Source organism: Eleutherodactylus coqui, chromosome 6 (genome assembly GCF_035609145.1).
Source record: "Eleutherodactylus coqui strain aEleCoq1 chromosome 6, aEleCoq1.hap1, whole genome shotgun sequence".
Classification (NCBI taxonomy): Eukaryota; Metazoa; Chordata; class Amphibia; order Anura; family Eleutherodactylidae; genus Eleutherodactylus; species Eleutherodactylus coqui.
Window position 1 is genome coordinate 155,391,860 of NC_089842.1, and position 14,091 is coordinate 155,405,950.

Below are 14,091 nucleotides of genomic sequence, written 5' to 3' on the forward strand. Positions count from 1 at the left end.
AGGAGCTCTGCGGCCAGGAAAGGTGACGAGGGCTGGGGCTCCCCTGTGCTGCACCGCGGCAGCCCGTGTGACAGGACCGGCGGTGAGGGCATGAGGGACCCGCGAACCGCCGGTCCTTACAATTTGCCTGTGAAGTTTACAATTGAACTGCCTTGTATTATTTGTTTCAAGTTTCAAGGAAAGTTTATGCCGGGCTCTAACTGTTCCTAGGGACCCATGGTACTCAAGAATTGTCTGTGACTGAATTTCTTATCTGCTGCTGAGGGTCATACCGGTGTGTGTAGGAACAGTGGCGTCACCCGTGACCATTAACTCCTGGTTATCCTGTTTAGTGGGCATTCCCTATACTAGGGGTGTCCCAGGTGGACTGCGGTGCTACTCTGGCCTTGGCTTCAAAAGGAGCCTGGTAAGTGCTACCATGACACGTCAGCACTATACCCTCCCAGCTCCCTACATATGTCAGGTGTCCGGGTCTCCCTATGGGATGCTGCAACTACAAGAGTGTAAGGACTACTACCCCCATTTTGTTGTTTAGTTTTCCACTTTCTGTATTTTTAGTTTTTGCCTGACACAGGTTCCTGGCCGTATACAGGCTGGCGTCACGAATAACTAACATCTTACCCTATCCGACTCTGCAGAGAGCAGGTTGTAACAACAACCTATTTATGGTTTGTTTTTATTAGCTTATTAATTATTTTTACCACTGGCTGTAGTTTGACCCTAGACAGGCCTTTTTCCCACTCTGGCAGGAGGAGCAGCAGAGCCACCATGACTACCATCTCATTTTTTCCTTGCTGCTCAATACCTCCTAAGTGTTAATGCCCATGGACAGATTATCGCTGCGGAATTCACAGCCAGACGCCTGTCGTGAATTCTGCACCAATAACCGTCCATAGACATGCTGTGGTAATCGATTCTCCCCTGCCCATGAATGGAAATCAACTACGATTTTTCGCTCACGGAAGAGAATTGCAGCATATTCTAATTTGTGCAGTCAATGGAAGCCGTCCGTCCTGGGGTTCTTCTGATGTGTTCACACGTCATGCGCTGCAGGTGAGTATAGGGTCTCTGGGGGGCCCCGGGTCTGATTCCGCTGCAATATTTCGCAGGCGGAATCCAACCTGGCCATGGGCAGGAGCCCTTAGTCTGGGTCGCTGCAGATTATGTTTTTTTTTTTCAGTTAGAAAGTCCAATACTTCAGTTTTATATTTCTTGTTCTTGCATTTTCATGCACTTTTTTCCATAAAGAACTACTCATGACTCTCTTTATTTACTTTGCCTAAATAGTACTTGTTCTGTATAATGCCTAGGGAAAATATATAAACGCACATTTCGTACTTTACCTAAAACCCCCTCTCGCATTCTATACATTACCTCTAACATATTCATACAGATCATTTTCTTTAAAGGGTCACTTCGGTGAAAAATCAGAAATAGCAAAAACGCTTGTTGTTGCCCTGATCCATTCTTATCTTGACTGTGGTAACACACTACTACTACTATTATTATTATTATGGCCCATTTTGACACAACGATTGTCGCTCAAAATTCGCTCAAAAGCCGTCTTTTGAGCGATAATTGTTGTGTGTAACTGCACTGACATAGTGCAGTTTTCATTATCCCGTCACTCATCGTCGTCTTTCAGCGTTATCAGGGATTCACAGTGGTATACAGCTGATACTATTGTTTCAGCTGTATCCCACTCCCTGGTCACAGGCTGAGTATGAAGAACAGAGCGGTCCCGCTTGTCTTCTGCATCCTCTGCTCGGAGCACTTGGCTGTATAACTGCTGGGCGCTCGGAGTGGGGAAAAGCTGGATGCAGAAGACAAGCAGGGACACCCGCCTTGTCTTCTGCATTCTCCGTTTCAAGTGCTCGGCTGTATAGCAGCTGGGCACTAGAAGTGGGGAACAGCTGGATGCAGAAGACAAGGGACACCGCCGCTTGTCTTCTGCATCCTCTGCTGGCAGTGTAAGGTGATTGCTCATCTTGAGCGATCATCTTGCGCTGTAAATGACACAACAATTATCGCTCAAAAGTGGCTTGAGCGACATCTTTTGAGCGATAATCATTGTGTCTAAATGGGCCTTAACTCTGTTATTATTATTAATAATAACAAATCTTTTTCATTCATCATGTAGCCACACCCCCTTATATATATATATATATATATATATATACATACATACAATTCCATTAGTATTCCTTTGTTTAGTTATTCTTTTTTGCCTGAAAATTCCTGTTATCCTTCTCTCCAGATGTTTCATGCAGTTGTTCTTCTCTGCCATTCCTCTGACCCACCAGTTCTGGATCCTGTTTTTGGGCATTCAAGATGCCCAACACAATCCTCAGACTACCTAATCTTCACATTGCATTAAAGTACTTATGCATTATATCTGGTCTCTGATTGGCCAGAGCTTCTCACGTGGTCAGCACTGGCCAATCAGAGAGCAATGTGCAGTGTGCATTAGGTAGTTAGAAAATAGCTTTAGCGATCTTAGATGGATGAAAACATGGCAGAAACCAGCAAATTGGAGGGGCAGCAGAGAAGAACCACTGCAAGTAATATACTGCCCTCCCCTTTTCCAGTCTCAGGACAGGATTTTGGCCCAAAGCTGGAGGGTTAAGGCCCATTTACATGCACTGATTATCGCTCTAAATTTGTTAAAATGATGGCTTTTGAGTAGAGATGAGCGAGCATACTCGTCCGAGCTTGATACTCGTTCGAGTATTAGCGTGTTCGAGATGCTCGTTACTCGTGACGAGTACCACGCGATGTTCGAGTCACTTTCATTTTCTTCCCTGAGAAATTTGCGCGCTTTTCTGGCCAATAGAAAGACAGGGAAGGCATTACAACTTCCCCCTGCGACGTTCAAGCCCTATACCACCCCCCTGTAGTGAGTGGCTGGCGAGATTAGGTGTCACCCGAGTATTAAAATCTGCCCGCCCGCGGCTCGCCACAGATGCATTCTGACATAGTTCAGGGAAAGTGCTGTTGATGCCGGAGCTGCTATAGGGAGAGCGTTAGGAGTGATTTTAGGCTTCAAGAACCCCAACGGTCCTTCTTAGGCCATAGAAATCGCAGATCGCACCTATGTGCGATCTGCGATTCCTGTTCTCTTCTCTATATGTGCTCAATGGGGCCAGCGGCAGCCGCGCCGACCCCATTGAGAACATATAGAAGACAAATCATTCCTGTAACAGCTGTGGCAGAGAAGAACGATGTTTGCCCATTGAATTCAATGGAGCCGGCAATACAGCAGGTCCCACTGAAAGCAATGGGCTGCCGGCGATCGCGGGATGAATTGTCGGGAAGGGCTTAAATATATAAGCCCTTCCCTGCAATTCATCCAGAAATGTGTTACAATAAAAATATATACCGTATATACCGGCGTATAAGGTGACGGGGCGTATAAGACAACCCCCCAACTGTCACCTTATACGCCGGGAATACAGCGGAGCAAAAAATAAAAATCATTACTCACTTCCCCCGGCGTTCTGCGGCATTCTGCGGCGCTGCTGCAGGCTGTCGCTCCCTCCTGGTCCCCGGCAGAGCATTGCTTTCTGGACACAGGGCTTGAAATCCCCGCCTCCAGAAAACACACGTGCCTTCAGCCAATCACAGCCAATGACAATGATGTCATTGAATGGCTGTGATTGGCTGAAGGCACGTGTGTTTTCTGGAGGCGGGGATTTCAAGCCCTGCATCCAGAAAGCAATGCTCTGCCGGGGACCAGGAGGGAGCGACAGCCTGCAGCAGCGCCGCAGAACGCCGGGGGAAGTGAGTAATGATTTTTATTCTTTGCTCCGCTGTATTCCCGGCGTATAAGGTGACAGTTGGGGGGTCGTCTTATACGCCCCGTCGCCTTATACGCCGGTATATACGGTATATATTTTTATTGTAACACATTTCTGGATGAATTGCAGGGAAGGGTTTATATATTTAAGCCCTTCCCGACAATTCATCCCGCGATCGCTGGCAGCCCATTGCTTTCAGTGGAACCTGCTGTATTGCCGGCTCCATTGAATTCAATGGGCTAACATCGTTCTTCTCTGCCACAGCTGTTACAGCTATGGCAGAGGAGAACAATCTTTATGCTGACAGTGTGTGTGGGGGGGGGCCCACTCTTGCCGCTATTGTAGCTTAATAGTGGGACCTGGGAACTTGAGATGCAGCCCAACATGTAGCCCCTCGCCTGCCCTATCAGTTGCTGTGTCGTTCCCATCACTTTCTTGAATTGCCCAGATTTTCACAAATGAAAACCTTAGCGAGCATCGGCGATATACAAAAATGCTCGGGTCACCCATTGACTTCAATGGGGTTCGTTACTCGAAACGAACCCTCGAGCATCGCGAGCCTGCAGCCAAAATAGAATTTTTTCCCTTGTTTTTCAAAGGACAAGCCACACTGCGTGTATTCAATGAATACTACTAAGTTTAATAACTGTGTTGTGGCCCTGCAAATGTGTCACAGAACTGCAGTGATGCAAAGTTATTCGCTACAGCAGATCAGGGATTTCCCATGCAGGAAAAAAATTGGCGCAAGCCTGCAGCCAAAATAGAATTTTTTCCCTTGTTTTTCAAAGGACAAGCCACACAGCGTGTATTCAATGAATACTACTAAGTTTAATAACTGTGTTGTGGCCCTGCAAATGTGTCACAGAACTGCAGTGATGCAAAGTTATTCGCTACAGCAGATCAGGGATTTCCCATGCAGGAAAAAAATTGGCGCAAGCCTGCAGTAAAACGTAGCTGGCTGCGTCTGATTTTTTTTAACGTTCTGCACGCAGCACACACGTACCCAGAGCCCTGAGGACTGTCAGAGGCAGGCGAAATATAATTTTTTCCCTTGTTTTTCAAAGGAAAAGCCACACTGCGTGTATTCAATGAATACTACTAAGTTTAATAACTGTGTTGTGGCCCTGCAAATGTGTCACAGAACTGCAGTGATGCAAAGTTATTCGCTACAGCAGATCAGGGATTTCCCATGCAGGAAAAAAATTGGCGCAAGCCTGCAGCCAAAATAGAATTTTTTCCCTTGTTTTTCAAAGGACAAGCCACACAGCGTGTATTCAATTAATACTACTAAGTTTAATAACTGTGTTGTGGCCCTGCAAATGTGTCACAGAACTGCAGTGATGCAAAGTTATTCGCTACAGCAGATCAGGGATTTCCCATGCAGGAATAAAATTGGCGCAAGCCTGCAGTAAAACGTAGCTGGCTGCGTCTGATTTTTTTTAACGTTCTGCACGCAGCACACACGTACCCAGAGCCCTGAGGACTGTCAGAGGCAGGCGAAATAGAATTTTTTTCCCTTGTTTTTCAAAGGAAAAGCCACACTGCGTCTATTCAATGAATAATGTATGTCTTCTGGCCCTGCCTACACAATTCTATCCCTGTAGTATTAATGCCGGGTGCAATGGTTTGCACAGCCGGTTTTGAGAAAAAAAAAAAAATATGCAACACTGCTAACAGCAGCCTGGACAGTACTGCACACGGATAGATGTGGCCCTAGAAAGGACCGTTGGGGTTCTTGAAGCCTACACTCACTGCTAACACTCTCCCTGCCTAACCACCACTTCTGTCCCTATTGCAGGGCGCAATGCTCTGCAGATCCAATTTTGAAAAAAAAAAAAAAATACAGTGCTAACACAGTACTGCACACTATTAGATGTGGCCCTGAGAAGGACTGTTGGGGTTCTTGAAGCCTACACTAACTCCTAACGCTCTCCCTACAGCAGCTCCAGCACGATACCACTTTCCCTCAGCTAACTCACAAGGCATCTGAGCCGAGCCGCGGGAGGGGCCGATTTTTATACTCGGGACATCAGATCTCCCCAGCCACTCACAGCAGGGGGGTGGTATAGGGCTTGAACGTCACAGGGGGAAGTTGTAATGCCTTCCCTGTCTTTCAATTGGCCAGAAAAGCGCGCTAACGTCTCAGAGAGGAAACTGAAAGTAACCGGAACACCGCGTGGTACTCGTTACGAGTAACGAGCATCCCGAACACCCTAATATTCGCACGAATATCAAGCTCGGACGAGTACGTTCGCTCATCTCTAGTTATTTTTCCTGGTACCATTTATTTTATATGGCCAAAAATCATTCATCTGGATGACTGCATTGGAATCCAATACTTCAGATAATCTCAATTTTTGCCCGTTTTTTTTGCCACTGCTAAATAGCGGCATGTATACGGTCCTTTCCCCGTGGACAAAAATCCACACCTACCAAAGCTGTGTGAAGAAATAGGACCCGACCTATCTTTGGTGCGCGATGCGCAGGCGTTTCTATGGACTCCTTTGGGAGCTGAAAAGAAAAGGGAGGGTTAGGGAGTTTAGCTGCATCCAATGCTCAGAAAAGAAGACAGGTGTCTGTATTTTACAGATTAGAAGTTATTAGGAGGATTTATACCGACAGAGGGAATTCCGAACAGCAGCTCATTTTTTCCTGCAACACACCGCTCCAATTCTTGTGAATGGGTGATTTTTATGCTAATTAGGCTTAGAACTGGATCGAAGAAAATTGTCTATTCACGCGATTTTTACCACAGTTAGACCCGACTTTTTTGCACAGCTATCTTCTGCACAATTTTCATACCCATGTGAATGAGCCCGAAGGGCTCTTTCACATGGGGGAATTTGTGCAGCTAACTTACATGCGCAAAAATAATGCAGCTACTAGAACAAATGGTTTACTATGGAAACATTCAGATGAAAGAATTTTAGCCGTGAAAAAAAACTCGCACCTAAAAAGAAAGGACATCAGTGACTGAAATTCATGCAACTCAAATTCCCTGACCTATCTTTGGTGCGTGATGCACAGGAGTTTCCATAGACTCCTATGGGAGCAGGACAAAAAGGGAGGGCGGAGGGAGTGCTGCCACGTCGCTTATCCCAGAAGCACATTTATATTTCTCGCTGTATGCTCCTGCTACTCCCCACAGGGATGAGAGGACTCTCTGGCGGTTCCTTTCATCTCCGTGGGGCAGGAGGGAAATCCCTGAAGCTGGGGGAGAGAGAGCGAGATGAAGGGAGTCCCCGGGGAACCACCTTCATCGCTGGGGACTCCCTTTATCTCTGCGAGGCTGGAGATATTTCCCCGCAGCGGGCAAATAGGGATTTTCCTGCAGCAGGGATATCCCTCCAGCTCCCCTGCAAGGGAATCCCTCTCTTCCTACTAAGGGGAGATCCTTCCATCTCCGCTGAGATAAAGAGAACCCCCAGCGATGGGGCTTTCCTTCATCTCTCTCTCTCCTCCCAGAAGAGCAGCGCTTTTTTCAGCAACACACAGCTCCCAATAGTGTAAATAGGTAGAGAAGAAAGAGACGCTGATCGAGTGGCGCAACCTTTTTTAGAAAATTGTGCACATACTTGAATATTTAAAAGAAAGTGTTACTTTATTTAGAAAAAAAAGAGCAGATTTAATGCTTCTAGTTATTTTTCCTGGTACCATTTATTTTATATGGCCAAAAATCATTCATCTGGATGACTGCATTGGAATCCAATACTTCAGATAATCTCAATTTTTGCCCGTTTTTTTTGCCACTACTAAATAGCGGCATGTATACGGTCCTTTCCCCGTGGACAAAAATCCACACCTACCAAAGCTGTGTGAAGAAATAGGACCCGACCTATCTTTGGTGCGCGATGCGCAGGCGTTTCTATGGACTCCTTTGGGAGCTGAAAAGAAAAGGGAGGGTTAGGGAGTTTAGCTGCATCCAATGCTCAGAAAAGAAGACAGGTGTCTGTATTTTACAGATTAGAAGTTATTAGGAGGATTTATACCGACAGAGGGAATTCCGAACAGCAGCTCATTTTTTCCTGCAACACACCGCTCCAATTCTTGTGAATGGGTGATTTTTATGTTAATTAGGCTTAGAACTGGATCGAAGAAAATTGTCTATTCACACGATTTTTACCACAGTTAGACCCGACTTTTTTGCACAGCTATCTTCTGCACAATTTTCATACCCATGTGAATGAGCCCGAAGGGCTCTTTCACATGGGGGAATTTGTGCAGCTAACTTACATGCGCAAAAATAATGCAGCTACTAGAACAAATGGTTTACTATGGAAACATTCAGATGAAAGAATTTTAGCCGTGAAAAAAAACTCGCACCTGAGCGGGGACGCCGAGACTGATCCTTCTTACCACACCGGGACGTATAGGATGACCACTACTTAAATGTGAGTTGTTTTAAGCGATAATATGTAATTTTATGCTGTCTGTGCTTGATAAAGTCGTATGTTACGACGAAACGCGTTGCACTAAAACAGCACTGAGTATGCAGAAATTGCATTAATAAAACGTTGAAGCGAGTGATGTTTGCAGCCTGATCCGGGGGTTCGGGTCCCGAGAGCGCGGGCAACTTTTCTTTTCATCTTACGGATTTTACTAGTGGGTCCTGCAATCCAGCAGGACACAGAAGCCCAGCAGCCATACGGACGGACCAGGGGATTTATATGCTAACAAGGAAGTGGAGGTGTTGGTGAGGCCTCTAACCAGGGGCACTCACCAAACACCGGGTGAGTTAATCTCAATATTTTCTTTTTCTTTAATATAGCACTCCCAGGAGAGTGCCACATCTATTTCTGTTTAACTCCTAGCCTACATCTATAGCGCTTCCCTGACGTGCATTTGACGTGTCCAGCTTCGACACCCAGTAGTTGTAGGGGGCAGAGGCGTCACGGAGGACGGTCGTGCGATCGGCTACGTACTCCCTCACCATCCTTTTACAGTGCTCCCGCCGACTCAGCCTTGACTGGGGAGCGGTGACACAGTCTTGCTGGGGAGCCATAAAGCTGGCAAAGGCCTTGGAGAATGTTCCCCTGCCTGCGCTGTACATGCTGCCTGATCTCTGCGCCTCCCCTGCTACCTGGCCCTCGGAACTGCGCCTTCTGCCACTAGCACTGTCGGATGGGAAGTTTACCATCAGTTTGTCCACCAGCGCCCTGTGGTATAGCATCATTCTCGAACCCCTTTCCTCTTCGGGAATGAGAGTGCAAAGGCTCTCCTTATACCGTGGATCGAGCAGTGTGTACACCCAGTAATCCGTAGTGGCCAGAATGCGTGTAACGCGAGGGTCACGAGAAAGGCATCCTAACATGAAGTCAGCCATGTGTGCCAGGGTACCTGTACGCAACACATGGCTGTCTTCACTAGGAAGATCACTTTCAGGATCCTCCTCCTCCTCCTCTTCCTCCTCCTCAGGCCATACACGCTGAAAGGATGACAGCCCAGCAGCATGTGTACCCTCACCAGTGGGCCAAGCTGTCTCTTCCCCCTCCTCCTCATCCTCCTCATGCTCCTCCTCCTCCTCCTCAACGCGCTGAGATATAGACAGGCAGGTGCTCTGACTATCCAGCGACATACTGTCTTCCCCCGGCTCTGTTTCCGAGCGCAAAGCGTCTGCCTTTATGCTTTGCAGGGAACTTCTCAAGATGCATAGCAGAGGAATGGTGACGCTAATGATTGCAGCATCGCCGCTCACCACCTGGGTAGACTCCTCAAATTTTCCAAGGACCTGGCAGATGGCTGCCAACCAGGGCCACTCTTCTGTAAATAATTGAGGAGGCTGACTCCCACTGCGCCGCGCAAGTTGGAGTTGGTATTCCACTATAGCTCTACGCTGCTCATAGAGTCTGGCCAACATGTGGAGCGTAGAGTTCCACTGTGTGGGCACGTCGCACAGCAGTCGGTGCACTGGCAGATTAAACCTATGTTGCAGTGTCCGCAGGGTGGCAGCGTGCGTGTGGGATTTGCGGAAATGTGCGCAGAGCTGGCGCACCTTTCCGAGCAGGTATGACAAGTGGGGGTAGCTTTTCAGAAAGCGCTGAACCACCAAATTAAACACATGGGCCAGGCATGGCACGTGCGTGAGGTTGCCGAGCTGCAGAGCCGCCACCAGCTTACGGCCGTTGTCACACACGACCATGCCCGGTTGGAGGCTCAGCGGCGCAAGCCAGTGGTCGGTCTGCTCTGTCAGACCCTGCAGCAGTTCGTGGGCCGTGTGCCACTTCTCTCCTAAGCTGAGTAGTTTCAGCACGGCCTGCTGACGCTTGCCCACCGCTGTGCTGCCACGCCGCGTGACACCGACTGCTGGCGACGTGCTGCTGACACATCTTGATTGCGAGACAGAGGTTGCGTTGGAGGAGGAGGAGGAGGAAGGTGCTTTAGTGGAGGAAGCATACACCGCCGCAGATACCACCACCGAGCTGTGGCCCGCAATTCTGGGGGTGGGTAGGACGTGAGCGGTCCCAGGCTCTGACTCTGTCCCAGCCTCCACTAAATTCACCCAATGTGCCGTCAGGGAGATATAGTGGCCCTGCCCGCCTGTGCTTGTCCACGTGTCCGTTGTTAAGTGGACCTTGGCAGTAACCGCGTTGGTGAGGGCGCGTACAATGTTGCGGGAGACGTGGTCGTGCAGGGCTGGGACGGCACATCGGGAAAAGTAGTGGCGACTGGGAACCGAGTAGCGCGGGGCCGCCGCCGCCGCCATCATGCTTTTGAAAGCCTCCGTTTCCACAAGCCTATACGGCAGCATCTCTAGGCTGATCAATTTTGCAATGTGCACGTTTAACGCTTGAGCGTGCGGGTGCGTGGCGTCGTACTTGTGCTTGCGCTCAAACTGTGGCACTAGCGACGTCTGGACGCTGCGCTGAGAGACATTGCTGGATGGGGCCGAGGACAGCGGAGGTGAGGGTGTGGGTGCAGGCCAGGAGACGGTAGTGCCTGTGTCCTCAGAGGGGGGTTGGATCTCAGTGGCAGGTTGGGGCACAGGGGGAGAGGCAGTGGTGCAAACCGGAGGCGGTGAACGGGCATCGTCCCACCTTGTGGGGTGCTTGGCCATCATATGCCTGCGCATGCTGTTGGTGGTGCCTCCCCAGCTGATCTTGGCGCGACAAAGGTTGCACACCACTGTTCGTCGGTCGTCAGGCGTCTCTGTGAAAAACTGCCACACCGTAGAGCACCTTGACCTGTGCAGGGTGGCATGGCGCGAGGGGGCGCTTTGGGAAACAGTTGGTGGATTATTCGGTCTGGCCCTGCCTCTACCCCTGGCCACCGCACTGGCTCGGCCTGTGCCCACACCCTCACTTGGCCCTCCGCGTCCTCGGCCGCGTCCACGTCCTCTAGGTCTACCCCTACCCCTCAGCATGCTGTATTACCAGTGATTTGATTTCCCAGGCAGGAAAGAAATTGGCGCAAGGCTGCACTCAACCGTAGCTGGTTGCGTCTGATTTTTTTACGTTCTCCACGCAGCACAGATGTACCCAGAGCCCTTAGGACTGACACAGGCAGGGCAAATATACTTTCTTCGCTTTTGTTTAAAAGGATAGGCCCACTGCGTCTATTCACTGAATAATAAGTTTAATAACTGTGTTGCGGCCCTGCAAAACTGTCACAGAACTTTACTGTTGCAGTTACTAACTGTGGCAGAGCAGGTATTTCCCAGGCAGGAAAGAAATTGGCGCAAGGCTGCACTCAACCGTAGCTGGTTGCGTCTGATTTTTGTACGTTGTCCACGCAGCACAGACGTACACGGAGACCTTAGGACTGACACAGGCAGGCCAAATATAATTTCTTTCCCTTTTTTGCAAAGGGAAGGACCCACTGCGTATATTCAATGAACAATAACTGTGTTGTGGCCCTGCCTACACAATTCTGTCCCTGTAGTATCAATGGAGGGTGCAATGCTCTGCACAGACGATTTTTAGAAAAAAAAAAATATGCAACACTGCTAACAGCAGCCAGCACAGTACTGCACACGCTTAAATTTGGCCCTAGAAAGGACCGTTGAGGTTCTTGAAGGCTACACTCACTCCTAACACTCTCCCTGCCTATGCACCACTTCTGTCCCTAATGCCGGGTGCAATGATCTGCACTGCCGATTTTGAGAAAAAAAAAAAAAAAAACACTGCTAGCAGCAGCCTGCACACAGGTAGATGTGGCCCTAAGAAGGACCTTTGGGGTTCTTGAAGCCTACACTGACTCCTAACGCTCTCCCTACAGCAGCACCAGCACGATAGTACTTTCCCTCAGCTAACTCACAAGGCATGTGTGGCGAGCCGCGGGAGGGGCCGACTTTTATACTCGGGTGACATCTGATCTTCCCAGCCACTCACTGCAGGGGGGTGGTATAGGGCTTGAACGTCACAGGGGGAAGTTGTAATGCCTTCCCTGTCTTTCAATTGGCCAGAAAAGCGCGCTAACGTCTCAGAGAGGAAACTGAAAGTAACCAGAACACCGCGTGGTGCTCGTTACGAGTAACGAGCATCCCGAACACCCTAATATTCGCACGAATATCAAGCTCGGACGAGTACGTTCGCTCATCTCTAGTTGCATCCAAAGATAGGTCTTGCCCTAACTTTTGCTGAGAAACGCAGAAAGCTCCCATAGACTCAAACGGGAGCTGAAAAAAAGGAGGGAGGGAGTTACTTGTGTCCAACGCTAGGAAAAGAATCTGGCTCTATTTAACCATTAGTAGTCATTCTGAGAATTACTGACGATCGCAGCTTATTTTTTTGCTGATACGCAACACCTCCCTGTGTGCGCGGCATGGCTAAAGATCGGGACTCGATCGCAGCAATTTTGCATTTATGCGATTTTGCCGCGTGTTCTGGCGACCGTAAAAATGCATATGATCATGTGAAAGAGGTGCCAGACTGCTGTAATCTTTTTTTTCTTCTGTTCTAGCTGGAAGGAAGCAGAATATTAACCCATCATGTGCTACCTTTGGAATCAAGAAAAACAAAAATTTCTGTGTGTACATTTTAACTAAATTTATAGACAATCCTTTGTGAATTTCCTTTGTGAATTAAACACATCAGGCTGTTTTCACATCTGTGTCGCAGATCTGGCACAAAATACTAGAAGAAATAGTGCCGTATGCAGTACTTTTTCATCTGATAGTATGCCAGACATCTGAGAGGAAACCAAACAATACCCATTATAGTCAATGGGGTCCGTTTGCTGCTGTTCGTTTCCATCAGGGCTCCTGCACACTTGCGTTTTTTTAACGCAAATGTCAATGGAACTTTCTAATGTTAAAAACGCATCGCAAGTGTGTGCTTTACGATGCGTTTTTAACATTGGAAAGTCCCATTAACATTTGCGTTAAAAAAAACGCAAGTGTGTGGGAGCCCTCATAAGACGGATCCCTTTTCCTGCTTCCTGAACGGAGAAGGAAATTAAAACCCTGTGAGTGCAGATGTAAGAGCAGCCTTAAGGGCTCATTTACACGGGCATATAACAGCCGGCGTTTAAACGGCTGGCCGATATACGCTACCATCTGATGCATTGGGTTCCAATGCCTTAGATCACACAGACATATTCCCCCAGTGCTTTTACGCTGGGCAGGAAGGATAGTCCTTGAACTCTCCTTGGCCTGACTATGGCTGCTGCCATAGACTCCTATGGGAGCCAATGACAGCAGCCGGAGAAGGAAGGTGGGAGGGAGTTTAGCAACGTGACTGCTAAACTCCCTCCCTTCTCTTCTCCTCTCCGCCCCTTGCTGCTGTTTGCAATGGGAGGGGGCAAGGTTAAGCTCCTACACGTCCAGCCCCCTCTCATTGAAGGCTGTGGACAAGGGGCGTGGAGGGAGCTTAGCTCTGCCCTCATCCCATCCCCTCCCATTGCAAACAGCCAGAGGGGGAGGAGAGACAGCTTAGCAGAGCAGAGCTAAGCTGTCTTTCCCCGCCTGACAGCATAAACGCTGAGCCTGTGCACCACTTCGTAGCGTATATTGGCCGGCTGTGAAAACATCAATATACGCTCATGTGAATAAGCCCTTAGACTCCATTTACACTAGCCAGTTTATTGCAATAAAAAACGCACCAAAAAGTGCATTTGCAAAACTGCGTGCGTATTTTGCCACATTTGACTACAAATGTAAAAACACACATTGTTTCACCAATGCACTTTTTGGTAGCACAAATCTGTGTCTAGCCCTGCGAGTTTGTTAGAATATATCAGTGCAAGTAAAATGTATCAACCTGAAGTACAGCTTATTGAATTGATTCAAAAGTACAGTATATTGAAAAGTGTAGAACTTTTCATCAAGCAGTGAATAAGATTTTTTCGCTATAATACC